The following is a 20,689-nucleotide window of genomic DNA, read 5'->3' as shown; positions in this document are numbered from 1 at the left end:
AAGGGATTCGCAAAAGATGATCAGCCAGGACATGAGAGCGATTGGGTTTGGTAACCACTTCAAAGTCAAACTCTTGAAACAGAATGAGCCATCTCATCATTCTTCCCTTCACGTTGTCAAAGAGTTTACTGTTCATGATATAAATCATGGGATTCTTATGAACACAGAAGAGTTTCACTAGAAGATATATGAGATATTTGCATAAAAAATTTAGGCATTGTTATCCAATAACCACCTTAGTTATACAAGTTCTTTTGTATTTAGCATATAATTTGCAATTATACCATGTACATTTATGAAAAATAAGTCTATGGGAACTTACAACTTGGAAATCTGGAAGTGATTGACAGTCTGCTGGATAAATCACATTAATTCAGGTACAAAAATATGGTAAGAACCCAAAAATGATGCCAAAAACTGTCAAAAGTCCACTAGGTCCACATGGGACCAGAAGTAACTGCCTTAAGTGACCAGCAAGTGACCTAGGTTGGTCAAAAAGTGACCAGGGACTGAGTAGAGAGCAGCCCGCATTTTTCAGCGCAAAATGCGGGCTGCACTGTTTGAGGGAAACTGGAAGAGAGCTGGAGCTATGGTGCATGAAATGGAGCATGCAAACTGAAGATTAATAGGCCCAACTACTGAAGATGTAAACATGGTGAGAGCTCGACTTCTCTGCCTCTTTGGTATGACGAAAATGCATGCTGAAACTGTCTATAAAAGAGGGGAAATCTGAGAGAAGAGTATTCAACTTGCTCTTATGCACGACTTCTCTCATCTTGTTTACCTTATTCTTGGTCTAATGAAGCCTGACTTGTATCCAAGTACTTGAGGATATTGAAGACTTATGGATTGTTATGGGCTGTAATAACCAGTCATAAACAGGGCAGCCCACTATTATGATCCATTTTTATGAGCAAACATGGTTTTTTTATGGTTGTAATGGAGGAAAATGACCTCTTTTCTTCAGGACATTGTTCATAGATGATCAAAAGTGCTTCTTCTTGAGTTTATGCACTCATTTTGAACTTGATTATGGGATGGAATTTTCTATTTTAAAACAAGGATGAAGCTAAAATTATACTTTTTCAATTCATTTCATGTATCTTTGGCCCAAATCTTGGATGCATTTGAATCTATCAACAATATACTTGATCCAAAGGATTGAAATCCATCTATGTACATGAAATAAATGCCATTAAAGCTTGCATTTGACATTCATAATTGAATTGGGAATCTGAAAATATCCTTTATGAAATGATGTATGTATCCTGAAGCATTTGATGTAATCAAGTTAGTCTTATTCCTTCTGTTCATGTATGCTAAGTACATAGTGAGAAGGCTTGAACTCTTCTTCCGTGCCTAAATCATTTCTAAATCCTGGATCTTATTAAACCTCAATCTATTTTCCCTTTCCAAATCTTGAATCCTAAACTCTTCTTTTGCACTAAAAGCCCCGGTGGTAGACCTTCAACTCTTAATGCAATGACAGTGGTGAACTCGACGTGAAGGTCCGCTGCAGAAGAAGAAGTCCAATGGGAGAATCATCAAGCTCGGGAGGAGATGCTTTGCAACAGTTGGTTCGTCTAATGCAAGAGAACCAACAACAATAGCTGCAATTTCAGCAGCAGTTGCAATTGCAACAACAACGGAGACAAGAAGAAGAGTGGATTGATGTTGCTGCCATTAAGGCCTTAGAAGCAGTTGGGCATGAGCTCAAGCAATTTAATGGGCAAAATGTGTCCTCTTTTATCCGCCTCTACACTGACAGGATGGTCTTCTTTGGAGTTCCTCAACATGCCTGGAGCCGTTACTTTGCCCGCCTGGCTGTGCATGGTCTCCAGGACCAAATTCATGGTCTTTCCCAAAAAGATGCTGGATGGACTGTGTTCAAGAAGGCTCTTCGAGAAGAATTTTTCCTTGAAGATTCTGGCCTTATAACAAAGAAAATCTTCACCGAATGGGTCAAAAGGCCCAATAAGGGTCTAACTGCTACTGCTCTTCATCGAGAGTTTGAAAGCAAATTTTCCCAACTAGATCCCGATGACCAACAAGGTATGGAAAGTCAAAAGATTGAGTTATTTTTAAAAACTGCAGATTCTTCTCTTCAGGAGAAATTGACTGACCGACTTGAAGACCTTGACTCTAAGTCGGGATTAAAGACCGCTTGGAGTGGTGTCACTGAAGTAGTTAATATGATTGCTCGAAGAGAGTGATTGCACCTAAGATGGGGATCAACCCCTGTAACAACTGATTCTATGAAGGAGCCTGTTCTAGCTTCTCGACCTCCTGTCTCTATGGCCGAGAAATCAAGAAATTCTGCTGTTCCTTCTCCAAAGAAGGATGTCATGGACGAGTTAATTAAAAGCATGCAGAATCTCCATCTTAATTTAACAGAAATTAATTCTAAAGTAGAAAGGCTTGATGTTAAAGTAGAAGAAAGGGGTCGGTCAACCGCCCAAAGACCTGCACGAGAAGGCTTCAAAAGATGCTGCATTTGGTGTGATAGCCTTCAGCATGACAAGAGGGAGTGCGGTGCATTCCGTGAAGCTGAAGCACAAAAATTAGTCTTTTGGAAGGATGGTAAAATTCATGCAACCGAAATCGAGCTTCCTCTTGAGCCAAACTTCGGCAACGGTGGCATGAAGAAAAGATTGGAGGATTTGGCAACAAGAACGGCCTATGCAGCTGTTGATGCTGCAACTTATGGATTGCAAATTGAGCCAACTAATGAAATTGTTAAAGCATGTAAAACTAATGCAAAATCTAAAGTGTGGACGTAGGCCTTGGAACGTATGGAGCAAGGCAAGGCAACAAAAGATGATTTAACCACTGCTAGTCAATGTATTTGAGGGAGAACCGGTTGGTCCGAGCCTGTAGATTCATTTTCAACTTTTGCTCGGTTAGCTGAAATTCATAATCAAGAAGCCATGATAGAAGAAAAGAGAAGAAGAGAAGAAGATGTTGCTGGTCCTTCTTCTTCAGGACCGACTAAACATATAACAAGAAGTAAACCAGACCAACAGAAGGTTGCTGAAGATCCACCCCCACCAAAATTTGACATGGGAGATGCCCCTCAAGCAAAAAAGGCAGAAGGGAAAAGAAAAAAGCAAACATCCTAGTTACAAGCTGCAGTCTGACATAGAGACCATAACAGATCTTAAACGAATCCTAGAAGAAAGGATTCTTGGAAGCAGAATTGAATTTACATTAGGTGAAATTCTCGGTATTGCAAAATGAGGATTTCATGATGTAATAATTGATGTAATTAAACAAAAAAGGCAATATGTTGGTGAGGAAACTGAAGAATCTGTACATGCTTTTTTGCAAGTACTTCATGTGTATTTGCAGGATGAAGAGAAGTTGAAAACTCAAGGGATTCGATTGGAGGCAATCAAAGAATTGATTGTAGCCATAGAAGCCAAAGATGAAGACATTTATGAAGCAGAAGCTGAAGAAGCCATAATGGTGGAAACTTCTCAATCTAAAGTGCAGCCCATGCATAAGAAAGAGACTCTTCTTCACAACATGCAAGAAGAAAGTGAAACTCACTTTATTCCAAGTAGTCACTATTCCCGTACCCATTGGGCAAGGGCGACAACTGAAACTGTTGTTAAAATTTGTGAGAAAGAAACTCCATGCATTGCCCTTATAGACCATGGTTCATAAATTAATGTTATGTCAAGAAGTCTCTATGAGAATGGTGGATGGCCCATTGATGTGGACCCAGGGTGGCACATGAAGGCAGCCAATAACTCTTCTGGCGATCTTTATGCAGCATGTCCTTATGTACAAGTTACTATTGGTAATGTAAAATATGAATTTCATTTCTTTGTTCAATATTCCTGCAGTTATCCAATCATTCTTGGACAACCATTTATTTTCGAGTCTCGTTTAGAGACAAAGGCTCTTGATGATGGTTCATCATATGCTCGGATAAGAAGCAAGGATAATGATAAAGCTGTTCAATTCCTAACTATCTGTGTTAATCACCATCGGAATAGGGATCAATTGAGAGATCATCCTGTTCCTCCTAATGCCCGAGAATTTAAGGGTTTTCGGGTAGCATTGGTATAAGTGGAGGCTATGGCAGTGCATCATGCCAAAATAAATTGCCTCCACATATGAAGGAGGCAAGGTCTAAAGTTGATTTGCAAGTTTTTTCAGCCAATAGTGTGGGCTATTATAAACAATTTTCAGCCATGAACAGGGCTGAAAGAAAGTATTTAAGTCATATGGAACAAGAGCTGAAGCAAATTGATGTTTTACCTAAAGATGAAGAAATTTCAGGACTATTTTATGGGCTGAATTATAATGATACAATGGCTGAAATTTATACAGCCATTCATGTAGAAAATCAAGCTGAAAATCAGTCCATACAGGTATGTACATTGGATATGTATGACATAATTCAAGAATTTGCAGATTATGAAGCTTTTGGATAGCCAAACAAGGATGAAGCAAGAGTAGAAACAAAGTATAAAACAGTTGATAAGAAGGTCAAGCCGGTAGCTACTCCTCTACCACCTGAAAGCGAAGGACTAGCAGAAAGGGTATCCAAACAACCAAGCCTTTGTGATCCTAAAGATATTGGTCACCAATTTACAACAGAAAGTATACAAAAGCTGAAAATTGGTGAAGACTCTTTTCTCTTGCAGAAAAGCAAATCTTCATGCAGATGTTAAAGAATCATGGTAAAGCTTTTTCATTTCAGCCACATGAAATTGGTTGTGTGGATCCAAACATCGTGACACCAATGGTAATTTTTACAGTTCCACATGTGCCTTGGAATCTTAAACCAATTCTGGTTCCAAGGGCTCATTTGCCTAAGTTATTGGAACTTTTAAATGAAAAGATTAAAATGCGAATATTGGAGCCATCTTTAGCTCCATATTCCAACCATTGGTTTACTGTACCTAAGAAGAATGGATCTTTACAATTCATTCAAGATTTGCAACCCCTCAATAAAGTTACTATAAGAAATGTTGGATCAGGACCAATTGTGGATGAGTTCGCCGAAGCATTTGCAGGAAGGGCAATCTATTCCATGGGAGACCTATATTCAGGCTACGATCAATTTCAGCTTCCTTTGGAAAGCCGTGATATTACTACAATGAAGACGCCTCTTGGCCTAGTCCGCATGTGTACTCTACCTCAAGGGGCTACGAATTCAGTAGCTCACATGATGAATGCTATGCATAAAGTATTAAGGGATTATATTCCTCACTTGACTCTTCCTTTTCTTGATGATGTTCCAATCAAAGGATGTGAAGTTCATGAGAAAAATGAAGAACTCAATGAACTTGGATGTCAAAAGTTTGTTTCTGATCATATTAATGAATGTGCTCAAATCTTGTCTAAATTAGAAGAAGTGCATCTTACTCTTTCAGGAGCTAAATCTGTTTTTGGAGTTGAAGAAGTCCTTGTGGTCGGTCATATGTGTGGTCCATATGGCCAAAAGCCTTCTCCATCTAAAATAAATGCTATTAGTAAGATGCAAGAAGAATGTACAAATGTTTCAGAAGTGAGAAGATTTCTTGGTGCATGTGTCTTCTACCTTATTTGGATACCACATTTTGCCCATGTTGCTGAAAGTCTTTATCAGCTTCTAAGAAAGGGCCAAAGGTTTCTATGGACAAAAGAACACACTCAGGCTATTCGGAAACTCAAGAAAATGCTGACTTTAGCTCCCACTTTTAAGAGGGCTAACTACTCTAATGGACAGCCCATTAAACTCACAGTGGACACAAGTCCTATTGGAATAGGATGGGCAGTTGGTCAAGACGACCTTGAAGGCAACATATATGTAATCCACTTTGGAGCAAAGGTTCTTAATGAACGACAAACTTTGGAGCAAAGGTTCTTAATGAACGACAAAGAAGGTATGCTCAAATTAAAAGAGAGCTTTCGAGAGTAGTAACTGCATTAAAATGTGACAGGGAGTACTTCATGGGCGCACATGTTATAGTTGAGACAGATTGCCTTCCACTCTTGGGCATGATAACCAACTGTTCCACTCCTGACATAGCCATGCTAAGATGGATAGCCTATATTAAATCCTTAAATCCTGATTTGAAACATATTGTAGGTAGAGATAATCCAGTTGTTGACATGCTTTCACGTGCCAAATATATGGATGAAGAAGAAATGATGGATGAAGAAGAAATGATGGATGAAGAAGAATCAGAGTTTATAAATGAAGCTATTAATGCAGGTACAACAACAGTAAGAACAATAGGTTCAACTGTTAAAACAACTTTTACATCGGCAAGGAAGGATGAATCAAGCAAAGAAGGACAATGGACAGCTAGTGAACAGCATATTCCATGTTTTGTTATGGTTTGTTCACACTTTAAAGAAGAATATTATGCAGATGATTGGCTAAAAATTGGCCAATTTTTGAGCACTATGACAAAGAAGGAAGAATGGACTAATGAAGAGTTCAAGAGAATTGAGAGAAAAGCCTATGGTTTTTTTCTTAAAGATGGCTACCTTTGGAGGCATGCAAAAAAGAAAGGAAGGGCGCCTGTTCGTGTCTTAGGTGACAAAAAGACACAAAGACAGGTCATGCAAGAATTCCATGAAAGCCTATTGGCTGGTCATAGAGGCATATGGGGTACTTTTGCCAAAATAAAAGAGAAATTTTGGTGGCAAAACATGTATAAAGACATTGAGCATTTTGTTGAGTCTTGTCATGCTTGTCAAATGTATTCTATGGTAAAGCATAGAGATGGGCTTCAACCTACCTATCCTTTATCCATCCACTATAGATGGGTTATTGATTTAGTAACCATGCCTATAGGAATTTGGAACATGAGATATCTAGTACTTGCTAGAGAAGATCTCACAAATCAAGTGGAAGGAAAGGCCTTGACAACAAAATCCACTCATGTTGTTTGTAGATTTTTACTTGAAGAAGTATTTTGCAGGTATGGATGTGTTGCTAAAGTAACTGCTGATAGAGGAGAATTGGATGTCGATGAAGCTCGCCATTTCTTTGCTCAATTGGGAATTAAGCTATCTCTTGCTTCAGCCTACAATCCTGAAGGCAATGGTAAGAGTGAAAGAGGTCATCAACCAATTCTTAAAGCTTTAGCAAAATCATGCAAAGGAAAGTTGAGGGAATGGCCTAAAATGCTACCATTCGCATTATGGGCTGGTAGAACAACCCATAGTGCAATAACATGATATATGCCAGCTAAACTCATGTATGGACAGCCACCTATTATGCCTATTGAGGAATCCATTGTCACATGGAGTATCTTACCTTGGGATGAAGGCATGAACATGGAAGAATTGCTGTCTTTACGCATAAGGCAACTTGAAAGAAGACCAGAAGATGTTAAAATAGCCATTGAAAGGCTAAAAATAGCAAGATTAAAGAATAAGAAGAGGTTTGACAAGCATCATCGACTCCGTCCAAGAGCAATTCAAGAGAATGACTAGGTTCTTGTTTATGATAGCAGCTTGGACAATCAACACAGTGCTTATAGAAAGTTAGCCAAGCGATGGTTTGGACCATATGTTGTTAAAGTAGTACATCATAATGCTACTTACTCTTTGGCTGAAATGGATGGGACCATGATAAAGACTCCAATAGTTGGGAAACAAATCAAACTCTTCAAACGAAGAGAATCTTCAATTTATGAACTTGAAGACTTAGATATAAGCCCTCTACTTGAAGATATGTAGGAAGAAAAAGACTTAGGGAATGAAGATAAAGAAGAAGACCCTCCTTGACCTATAATCTTATGAAATGGCACATGCCGGAGGATGTGTAGGTTAGGAGGGGGTGAATGTCAAAGAGTTTACTGTTCATGATATCAATCATGGGATTCTTATGAACATAGAAGAGTTTCATTGGAAGTTATATGAGATATTTGCATACAAAATTCAGGCATTGTTATCCAATAACCACCTTAGTTATACAAGTTCTTTTGTATTTAGCATATAATTTGTAGTTATACCATGTACATTTATGAAAAATAAGTCTATGGGAACCTACAACTTGGAAATCTGGAAGTAATTGACAGTCTGCTGGATAAATCACATTAATTCAGGTACAAAAATATGGTCAGAACCCAAAAAATGATGCCAAAAACTGTCAAAAGTCCACTAGGTCCACATGGGACCAGAAGTAACTGACTTAAGTGACCAGCAAGTGATCTAGGCTGGTCAAAAAGTGACCAGGGACTGAGTAGAGAGCAGCCCGCATTTTTCGGCGCAAAATGCGGGCTACACTGTCTGAGGGAAACTGGAAGAGAGCTAGAGCTATGGTGCATGAAATGGAGCATGCAAACTGAAGATTAATAGGCCCAACTACTGAAGATGTAAACATGGTGAGAGCTCCACTTCTCTGCCTCTTTGGTATGACGAAAATGCATGCTGAAACTGTCTATAAAAGAGGGGAAATCAGAGAGAAGAGTATTCAGCTTGCTCTTATGCACGACTTCTCTCATCTTGTTTACCTTATTCTTGGTCCAATGAAGCCCGCTGACTTGTACCCAAGTACTTGAGTGACTTTGGGGCAAGCAAAGGGTGAGGATATTGAAGACTTATGGACTATTATGAGCTGTAATAACCAATCATAAACAGGGCAGCCCACTGTTATGATCCATTTTTATGAGCAAACATGGGTTTTTTATGGTTGTAATGGAGGGAAATGACCTCTTTTCTTCAGGACATTGTTCATAGATGATCAAAAGTGCTTTTCCTTGAGTTTATGCACTCATTTTGAACTTGATTATGGGCTAGAATTTTCTGTTTTAAAACAAGGATGAAGCTAAAATTATACTTTTTCAATTCATTTCATGTATCTTTGGCCCAAATCTTGGATGCATTTGAATCTATCAACAATATACTTGATCCAAAGGATTTAAATCCATCTATGTACATGAAATAAATGGCATTAGAGCTTGCATTTGACATTCATAATTGAATTGGGAATCTAAAAATATCCTTTATGAAATGATGTATGTATCCTGAAGCATTTGATGTAATCAAGTTAGTCTTATTCCTTCTGTTCATGTATGCTAAGTACATAGTGAGAAGGCTTGAACTCTTCTTCCGTGCCTAAATCATTTCTAAATCCTGGATCTTATTAAACCTCAATCTATTTTCCCTTTCCAAATCTTGAATCCTAAACTCTTCTTCTGCACTAAAAGCCCCGGTGGTAGACCTTCAACTCTTAACACAACGACAACGTCGGCCTTGTTCATCAAGAAGGAAAGGGCTTCATGGTCCACATAGAATTTGAAATGCATCGACAGTAGATAATGTTGGAACTTCTCCAAAGCAAACACCATTGCTAGACACTCAAGCTCTGTCCCTGTGTAGTTTCACTCTTGGTCAGTTACTTTTCGACTTGCATAATAGATTGGTTGATCTAACTTGGAGGGGCCTTTTTGGCATAAGACTGCACCTAGGCCTTCAATTAATGCATCAGTGTGAACATGAAACTCCTTCGTCCAATTAGGAGGCTACAAGATGGCTGCTTCAATCAAACACTGCTTTAGGGTATTAAATGCCTCGTCACAATCAGTGGTCTATGTAAACTCAACATCTTTTCTTAGGAGTTTATGCAAAGGGGCTGCCTTCGTTGCAAAGTGTGCAATGAACCTTTTGTAATGGCCCACATGTCCAAGAAATCCCCTAAATTGCTTAAGGTTAGTTGGGGCTGTCAAGGCGGAAATCTTGTCAATCTTAGCAGGATCTGTTGCTATCCCTTGTGCAGAGACAATGTGGCCTAGCAGAACTCCTAATGAGATGACAAAGACACATTTGTCATGGTTGAGAGAAATCCCATACTCTCGGTATCTGTCAAAACACTGCTCTAGGTATCCCCACTGCTCACGAATTAGACTATAGACACAAAAGTCATCTAGATACACCTCAATAAAATCATGCAGATGGCCTTAGAAGGCAACAATCATCACTCATTGGAAGGTAGTAGGAGTATTACACAGCCCAAATGTCATCACTCTGTAATCAGAGGTTTCCCATTCTGTTGTAAAGGTTGTTTTGCATTGGTCCTCTTCTGCAATTTAGACTTGGTTGTATCCGTTGAATCCATCCAATAGGGAATAGAGCTCATGGCCTACCATTGTGTCCAACAGTTAGTCCGTGAAAGGGATAGGGAAATGATTCTTCTTCGTCTTCAAGTTCAACTTTCGAAAGTCCACACATATTCAAAGTTTCCCGTTCTTCTTGGGCTACGACCACAATGGGCAAAACCCATTCACTGTTAGCCACGGGATAAATGAACTCAATTTCAAGGAGCTTCAATAATTCAGCCTTCACCAGAACAGAATAATTGGGATTCATGCGCCTCTGTCTTTGCCTCACAGGTTTGGCATTAGGCTCTAGATCGATGTGATGTTGGCTTTGGCATTAGGCTCTAGATCGATGTGATGTTGGCATACTGTGGGATCAATCCTCTTTAGATCTTTATACGACCATGCAAACACGTCTATGTTCTCCTTTAGTAGGTCTCACAGGACCACTAGTTCTTCTTTTGGAAGATTTAGATGCACTTTCAGGTGACGTTCAATACCGTCAGCATCCAAGAATGTCAATTGCCTTTCACCTTCCACTTCATGGATAAAGGTTCCATGGATTGCTTCTCGGTAAAGATCCGACTCCTTCAAGGGGGAGGTCTCATCTTTTGATGATGCACTGGAACTACTATTGTCTTTTAATGGAGACTTAGCTCGCTCTTTGGAAGGCTGAAAGGGTATTATTGAGGTTTCGAGTTTGGGTTGGGGATGAGTTACTTTTTGACTTGAGAATTCATCTTTTGAGTATGCATCCAGGAACATCACATCACACGAACTTTGTGCGTTCTGTTTAAGCTGCAAGGCTGGGGGTTGTTGGCAAGGTGCATCATCATCATTGTCTTTAAGGAAGGGTAACTTTGGACGATAAGAGACCTACCCTTTCCCTTTTGGGAGTCGCACTGCCCTTCTCCTTGTGCTACTCATAGCCATTACGCTCTTCTTTATGAGGTACCATCCTTCTGCTAGCCCCTCCCAGACACCTCCCATCCTTACTTTATTCTCCTCTCGTCTCATCCAACAATGGTGGTGAGGATGGTCCTGACACATGGTATTTCTACCATTCTCTTTATTAAAAAAAAGAAGAAATATATATATATATCAGTCATGGGAGAAAAAGGCTTAGGTCCTTGTTATACCAACCTATTCTTTGAGAAAAGGTGGAAACACCCTCGGGAGTAGGAAAGAAAAAAAAAGAAAGAAAGAAAAGAAAAGAAAAAAAACTATTATGGGAGAAAAGGAAGCAATTCCTTGTCATAGCAGGCCTCATTCCGAGAAAAGGTGGAAACACCCTTGGGTGGGAAGTTGGCTATGGAAAAGGTGGTAAGGTAACACCCCATATTTCAGGATAGTTGACTCACCAACAGACCTTCTTCAGATACAATTTCAAGCCACCGCCATTGATGCGCTGTCTCTGCAACTTCATCAGTTCATTTGACCCCTTCAACATACGATCTCTTTTCCAACCCAATCGAAGTACCATACATGTTGGCTACCTCCCGGGGTACATCTCATCTTCAACACCATGATGACAATAATAGACGAAGGGATCTTCATCGACAAACAATTGAGTGATGTGAGCTTTCATCTTAACAGGATGGGTTGGAATATAGGCTACCCTCTGTATTTATCAATAGAGTGTGAGATAGAGGGTGGGGTGAGTAACCAGTCCTTGCTCTTTACATTCAATAGAGAGGTGCGATGTGTGAATGGAGTATTGCACGTATGGGTTTGGGTCTCTTAATGCACAAAGCACGATTTGTTCCTGTGCACTGCACTATAAAGCTCTTTGGCCTTCGTTCTCGCACCATATGCCAATACATCGTGGGATGTACAATTGCACCAACAAATATGCAAAAGGCATACAACCTCTACACAAGTGACTATGAGGCTAACATCAATGGGTTTTAGAAACGGGTTGCACTCATATATTTATCAACAGAGAGTAAGACAAAGGGGGGGTTGAGTGTGACTGCTGTTTCCTAAATTAATTATTGAGAGGTGAAGATTGAGGAATGTTACAACAATTGGAGTCAAGTACATTCTCGTTTTCCTATGCACCCACGGGATGGGTCTCTGCTATCACCATAAGACACATCATTCTCTTCTGTACACTGCACAACAAGGCTCCCTAGCCTTCCTGCTTGCACTTATGCCAGACGGGGTTGGACGCACAAATGCACCATCAATTATGCACCCTGGCATACTCCCTTTGCACCATCCCCCTTGTCGATTCCTAACCCGATTTGGGTTTCAATCATGATTCACAGTCCTAGGGCAAGTGATGATTGGTTGTTTCGAATGAAATTAATAAAAATAAAAAATACTTAAAAAAACCCACCAACTCATTTGAATATTTTTGGAATGTTTCATACGCTGAAAATGATGTACCCAATAGGCAAAATATTATTTTAAGACCAAAATACTATATTTTTTACCTAAATTCATAGAAATTTTATTTTACATTTCAAAAATAAGCTAAAAATGGCAAAAAAATATAGATACATTGTTGAAATTGAATGGTTCAATTCTCACTTAGGGTTGAAGGCAGAAAGCTTGTTATTAAAAGTTTTTTTTTAAAATCTATACTTTAATAAAAATACGTAAATAATAATAATAACAACACAAACACTAATCACAACTAACCAAACTCAATAGGACCACACTAACCTTGTCTTGATATTTTTTTAAAAAAAATAAGATGTTTCATTTTTTTTCAGTTAGTGGCTTTTGCTTTTTTTTTTTTTTTGACTCATTACATCTTGGGACTAATCCATGCGCCCTTAGTTTCTTGCATACACACCCTTGCCATGTATTTATTTTTTATATTTTCTACTTTATTTATTTTTATCACCCCATAACCATGATTAATTGTTAAAATAAACTTTAATTACCCACTTTTCCACGTGCACTCGCGTCAAACACACATTTTTCTAATAAAATAAAATAAACCAACTGTTCACTTAGCACACACTTCGTGCACTACAGACATATCTAAGTTTATTTAATAATGAATCTGCCATCACAAGTGTACGCACTACACAAAAAGTGCTAAACACACACTTAATTTTTAACCAATGAATTTACATTTAGAGACCTTAGTCTAGGACATGGACTCTAGGTTTCGTTTAAAGCACCACTTCACCCTAATAATTTGTAGTTAACATTTTAAGAAAAGGAACCGTTGTTTTCTTTCTAAGGTTTACCACCTAATAAAATTTCATCCATTTTTAAATAATTTCTTAAAATAAACCATTCATTAAAACTAATTTCTCTCAGTGCACTTATTTCTTAAAACAAACCATTCATTAAAACAAAGGTAACTAGATGGGCATGTGTCATATTTTGAGTTGTCATTTCTTACCAAGATGCCCTTTAGTTACCTTTCAAAGGAGTTGTTTACAGCTTCTAGAATGGTGTTGAAAGGCATAATGATTGATTGGAGTTCCTACCTTCTGTAAAAAATGGATCAACACTTTGTCATAGCCACAAGGGGTAATGTAACTAATGTTACATTTGGTTCCTACCTTTCTATCTTTTTGGTATGTGCCGCCCCTTCGAATGAATTTCTTACCTTGGTAGTTGATCCACCAGAAGCTTCTCCCACTACTGAACACTCTGATGTTGTCATTGAGGATCTTGATCCTATCCCTCTTGTGGTAGTTCAAAGGAAACACTTAAAACAAGTGGCTGAATCAGCCCTAGCAGCTCCTCGTCCAGTCTCCGTTCCTTATCAAACTAGCGGTCACCTACCTATTTTTCTCACAATGCCGAATCTTTTTAGAGCACATCGTGAGGGTACTTTGGAGATTTCCATCCCTACATGTACAAAACTTGGTAGCTGGAGATGCAATTCCCTTCCTATGTCAAGATGTTCTTTCCATTGAGCTCTCAATTGACTACTTGTATCCAACAGCTCTATTTCTCTTGCTATGACGAACTCCAACGAACCAAAGAAAAGTTGAGAAAAGTCCAACCCCTACTCATGAATGTTTTTTTGATCTTTGTACCCAAATGGAGCAACAAACTAAGATCATTGATGCTCAGAAAATGGACATTTCTAGTTTTCACACTCAGTTGGGTGACACTAAAACCCAAGTGGTTAATGTGATTGAGGAATGAGTTAGATTGTTAAAAGAATCTCAAGAGCTTCAGGCTCTGCTAGCTGCCTAGACAGAGGAGCTTAAGGTAGCAAATACCACCTTAGAATAGACTAGAATCTAAATTTAGCAGCTTAATGAGCAACTGGTCCAACCACATTCTTCTACACCGAGTTCTGGGCAACCACTTTCTTCTTTGACCCCTACGGACTTGGCAGTTCTTCAATGACAGCCACATCATGTGCATTGTTCCAAGCTAAAGTGGAACGACTGTAGTCCAAGATGGACTTATTATGGTCTTCACTTGAGCGATTTCAGGAGTATATTCCTCTCGACCATTCCTTTTTTGTCTACTATTAGTGCAGAAGTTGGCTCTCAACACTGGATCTACCTCTTCCAGAGGATGGTTGGAGTGGAGTCTGGTCTTCTGATTTGCTGATAGAAGTAGTCCACATGGTCTTTGAAGATTCTGTGACTTTGGATACAATGATGTTGTCTTATATGTATTTACGAGATGATTTGCTGATTCCAGATGATGAAGATCTGTCTTGGTATATAGGGTATGTGGTCTTATAAGCTGCCTTATACGTCAAACATTTGGAGTTGAGGATAGATAAAATGTTCCAATGCTATTCTTCTAAAGTGGCTACTTGCCCTGACACTTTATGGCATACAATGATTGATTCTGTAATCTTGAACCAGTGACACAATAAAGTCTCTACTCATGTGCAGAACACTAACCAAGTGAGGATGGATCTTTTAGCTTATTCGATGCGCAAATTGGATGCTAGATGCGTATGCAGCGAGCGCCAGAAGGTCCCCAAGAACAAAATAACTCTATTTAAGCTCAAAAAGCAAGAAGATAGATTTGCAGACATGAAGAAAACAGACAAATTGGGTACAATCTCTCCCCATACCTTGTGTGAGTGCTTCACAAGGCATGTATTTATAAATTTATTCATCTCAAAGCTAAAAAATAGCTCAATTTTACAATTACCATGCTTTGGCTTTTGTGTTTGCTTTTGACCAAATAAAGAATAAAGTGGTTGGACAGTCCAAGTGTCAGGTTGTGCCCAAATACAATGTCCCATAATGAAATATTTAAATCGTGTACCCATGAGCATACAAAATAATAAATATTTGTTAAGCGCTTCAATAAATAAGCACACCTAAATAGATATTAATGCCACACCTTTAATAATAAGATACACCCATAAAAAATGATAATTTCTACTAGGTAATTTGAATACACACTATCGCCTAGTGCTTTTGAGTGCCACAGGTGTCTGCTCTATACATCAATTGAAGCATTCACAATTGTTAGAAAATAATAAAATTAAATCGACAAAAGTGAATACCTAGCAGTCTTCAGCTACAAAATAAATAAATAGGTTGGAACTTTGTCATCCTAACGTTAATTTAATACGAGTGTACTCTACACTCATAAGCGTCCATTAATTTAAATATATATTTTACGGAATCACCCGCTGTGGAATTATCCACGTGCACATTACATTAATATGACACTCGAAAAGGATAGGCGTCCCCATCAACTTCTCGCACAAGGAATCCACCTTGTGTACGAGCCTCGGCAAATAAATATAGTTTTACAAAATCCACCGCAAAACCTCACGAAATCCACCGTGGAATAAAAACTCACAAAATCCACCATAGAATATGCATTTTGGCATCATACCCGCGGGGTGGGATAGCAATTGACCTCAATTGCTATTAGCTCGATGTGGAGTGAACAATGAGGGGTAGGTACTTAGGTCACGGGTATGCATCCATTGGGCCTCTTTAATAGGATGATTTTTAAACTTAACCAAATATCTAGAGTATCTATGGCCAGTTCTAGTGGTCATAAAGTCAGTGTCTAGAATAGTTTCGGGTTCAAGGATGCCCGTTTCTTCTTCTAACAAAGGAGGGTTTTCATAGACAGGATAAACATATAATTGGCCTCTAAAAGGTCATAACAAACTGATATGAAAAGTATTGTGGATTTTCCAGTGTTGGGGTAGTTTTAATTTAAATGTATTGTCATTGATTTTGTGAATGATCTTGAAAGGTCCATAAAATCTAGGGGCTAACTTAACAACAGGGTGTTTCTCAACACTTTGTAATCTTCCCTTTTCAATGTGTAACCAAACATAATCATTAACTTTGAAACTCATAACTTTTCTTTTCTTGTTAGCTTGTTTAGTGTATGATTGCTGGGCTTTTGAAATCATGTCTTTAACTTCAACAAAAATAGTAGCATGCATATTGGCAATATCATCAGCAGCTTTAACTTTGTTTGAAAATGATTTAATAGGTGTAGGCAATCTATGTCCATAAATGATTTCAAAAGGTACTTTTTGTGTAGTTGTATGTAGTGTATTATTGTATGCAAATTGAAGTAAATGCAAGTGTGTATCCCATATTTGTAGTTTTAAAATTATGTATGTACGCAAAAGATCTAATATTGTACTGTTAGTAGCTTCTATTTGCCCATTTGTTTCAAGATGAAGTGCAGATGAGAAATCAATATTTGTACCTAAATTAGCAAACAAAAAAGTCCAAAAACTATTGCAAAATCTAGAATCATGATTAAAAATAATAACTTTTAGCAAACCATGGTTAGTGAAAATAGTCTTCAAAACAATTGTGCAGCTTGAGATACATTTAATGTTTTCTTGCATGGAATGAAATATGTTTGTTTGCTAAATTAATCTACAATAGGCCAAACTCATATCATTATTAGCTTGGGTGTTAGGCAAACTAGTTATAAAATCAATTGAAATATGTTCCCATGGTCGTTCAAGAATTGGTAAAGGCATTAATAAACCATATTGCTTACCATAATGTCGCTTAACTCTTTGACAAATTAAACACTCAGATACAAAGTTAGAAACATTAGATTCCATGAGTGGCCAGTAAAAATCTTCAACTAATGTATGCAAATTAGAAATAATACCTCTAGGGCCTTGATATGGGGGACAATGAAATTCATGCAACACAAATGATCTAAATGGAATAGTTACACACAACCTTTTCTCATAAAACATAAATCCATGAGAATAAGACAATGAATCTATTGGAATCCACTTATTTGCAACTAATTTATTACAATCAGCTTGAAAAGTGGGGTCTTGGTCATAGGTATCTTTCATAGGGATAATAGGGATAAGGGAATCAAAAGATATAATGGAGATATTATGGATACTTGGATCTTCTACTTAAGGCATCAGTAACAACATTCTCTTTTCCAGGTTGATATTGGATAAGTGGATGAAAACTTTGATAAGTGGATATTGGATAAGTAACAACATTCTCTGATGCCTTATCCAATATCAACATTGGAAAAGTGGAAAAGTGGATAAGTGGATGAAAACTTTGAATAAAAGCAGCCAATATCAACCTGGAAAAGTGGATAAGTAACAACATTCTCTGATGCCTTATCCAATATCAACATTCTCTTTTCCAGGTTGATATTGGATAAGTGGATTTGAGATCTATCTTGCTAAATATTGTGGCCCTTGTAGTTTATCCATGAGGTTGTCTACCCTAGGGTTCGGATATCTATTCTTGACAATAATCTTATTTAGGGCACGAGAATCAATGCACATCCTACAGGTGTTATTTTTCTTCTTGACTAACAAGATAAGTGCACCAAAATGAGAACTACTGGGCCTAATGAGTTCGTGGTTTAATAATTCTTAAACTTGGGTTTGAATTTCATTCTATTCAATATGATTATGTTGATAAGGTGCTTTACATGGTGGTTGAGAACCTAGAATTAAGTCTGTTTTATGATCTTCAGGACGTGTAGGTGGTAAGCAGGTGTTAAGTTAGCACCAAAATAATCTTTAAATTGTGAAAGAAATTGTGCATGCTTAGAATGTATCTGATTTTCCTTAGCTTCAATTTCATTCACCCATACTAAGTATGATTTGCTACCTTTTCTTAATGCACGTTTAGCCTGTGTGTGACTAAGCAATGGAAAATTATCAAAAGTGTGTGTACCATGTAATGTGATTTGTTTCCCGTTAGAATGAATTGTCATTGAATGTGTGGAATAACCTATATCGGGATTGTATTTATGATGCCAAGGCATTCCTAAGATAATGTCACTAGCTTGTAAAGGCACAACCAAGAAATTTCTGCGCTCAACATAATCACCAATTTTAATTTCTAAATCATGAACTTCTTGTGTACCATTGTATCTAGTGCCTAAGAATGCAACTTTTATGTGATAATGAGTTGAAATAGTACATAAATTCAATTCTTTAACAAATTTGCAGAAATAAAATTATGTGTGCTCCCATCATCATGAAAAACAATCTTTTCTTTACCATGCACAAGACATTTCATCGTTAATAATGAATGAGGACTCATCATACCTGGTAAAGAATATGAAGTAGTATTGATATCGTCATCATCTTCTGTGAAATCTGGCATTTTTTCATGGTGTTCATCTTCAACTGCTCCTAAGTAGTTGATGTGAATAGTTGACTTTTTGGATTGAAAATTCACTGCTAGGTGTCCAGGTTGGTGGCATTTGGCTTTGGAAACATTATTGGTAATGGCTGGGGGTTTAGATATGTTGGGATTTGGTTGGAAAGATGGCTTATGATTTGAATTTGTGTTTGATGGTAAAGCAGGGGGTCATGTCCAGGATTTACGGAAAGAAGATGGAACAAAGCGATTGATTGAATCTTTGAGAGTTAGAATTGAATTGCTTTGTATCAAAGTTACCGTTAGTTGGAAATTATTGTGATCGCTTCTCTCGTCCACAAATTTTGTCTTCAGCATCATGGACCAAAGATATCACATCCTCCAGAGTTGTTGGCTTGAACATGTTCACTTCCGCATAGAAGCGACCAAGCAAACCAAACATAAACTTGCGCTTGTGAATCGCCTTAGGTACGTCTTCAAGCATTCAAAGTTATAATAAGGCGTTTCAGAAACACTCAGTGTATTTTGAAATAGGCTCATGATCTCTTTGCAGAAGATCCCACTGTTTGATTACTTTTTCATGGAATTGAGGTGGAAGAAAATTATGCAAAAATTTCTTTTGAAAAGCCTCCCAAGTAGTAGGACAATCAATACTCTTGCGGACAATAGTCCACCATAATGATGCTATGTTTACTAAATGGTTAGTGACACACTTGAGTTTGTCTTTTTTGGAATATTGTTCTTCATGGAAATAATCATCAAATTGACTAATAAAAGCGAGAACAATTTTTCTGTCATGTAGGCCATTAAAAGTATGAATTTTGAAATTTCTTTTACTTATCTTGGCCTCTTTCTTGATAGATTGTGCTTTGAGTGTCGCGTCAATCGTACGTCGTATAATATCTTCAGGTTACGGTCCATCTTGATTGACAGTAGATCGTTGAAGAGTAGCCAGTTGAGTTTACAAAGTTTGACGTGCTCTTCGTTCCTCTTGAAGATGCATCATAATTAGGTCCAATTTTTGCTCCACCATTGGTTCCGGTAAATCACCTTCCGCCATAAAATCTTCCATATTTTGATCGGATATCCTACAAAATTTCATACAACCTCACACACTCGAAATCTTGTTAGTGGATGCATGTTGACAATGTATTTTTTAAATAAAAAATATGACTTTTTGCGATCTTTTTTCTTTTATGGGTACGATAATTGATGAGTGTCTTGTTCAAGTGGGAAATAGACTATGTATGTCAGTTTGCTTGCTAGAAACTATCACTGTTAGAGTGCAGGTATGAACATGGGCTTGTTGGAGTTGCAGAACCGGTTCATGTTTGATTTAGTGTGAACAACCACTATGGGAAAGATTGAAAATTGGAATTTTAAGCCTTAGTAAGCTTAAAAGCTTTAAGATTTATAAAAATCTTAATGTCTTTTTTTGAAATCGGCAGGACTAGAGGACGTGGATGACGGATTTGGTGCCTGCGAGTACATACTGCTGTTGTCATTGCTGAAATTCAAAGTGCTTAAGCTTTTTCTTAAGTTTTAAAGCTTATAAATTCAAACTAATGAAAATTTCCTTATCTATTTCTTTGAGAAGGAAACGTCTAGGCAAAGGAACTTCATGAGTGGTCCTTTGTCAAGACAGAGAGTGGTTCTTCGCGATCCCCCTTCGTGATCCAATAGCACATCAGGGGGTTCTTCACCGCCAGAAACATGCTGGTATTGACGGTTCATTGCGACTGTAGAGCTTGTTCGTTTCAAGAGCTTCGCCTTTGCGCGAGATGATAAGTGATTGGAAGCCCTTGATCTTAACTTTACTCTGATATCGCTGGTGCACAAATTGAATGCTAGATGCATACGTAGCAAGCGCCGAAAGGTCCCCAAGAACAAAAGAACTCTACTTAAGCTCAAAAAGCAAGAAGATAGATTTGCACGACATGAAGAAAAGAGAAAAATTGGATACAATCTCCCCCCATGTCTTGTGTGAGCGCTTTATAAGAGGCATGCATTTATAAATTTATTCACCTCAAAGCTAAAAAATAGTCCAATTTTACAATTAGCATGCTTTGGCTTTTGTATTTGCCTTTGACTAAATAAAGAATA

At 37.9% G+C, this 20,689-nt stretch overlaps 1 pseudogene; it reads left to right on the top strand.

Moving 5' to 3' along the window:
- The first annotated feature begins 544 nt into the window (after nucleotides 1-544).
- On the top strand, nucleotides 545-20,132 carry LOC148041328 (uncharacterized; annotated as a pseudogene).
- Nucleotides 20,133-20,689: the final 557 nt, after the last annotated feature.

Source organism: Lygodium microphyllum, chromosome 1 (genome assembly GCF_053477565.2).
Source record: "Lygodium microphyllum isolate KBCC chromosome 1, Lygodium_microphyllum_v1.1.10, whole genome shotgun sequence".
NCBI classification, from domain to species: Eukaryota; Viridiplantae; Streptophyta; class Polypodiopsida; order Schizaeales; family Lygodiaceae; genus Lygodium; species Lygodium microphyllum.
The sequence above is the reverse complement of the archived record's forward strand: the minus strand, read 5'-3'. Positions and strand labels throughout refer to the sequence as shown.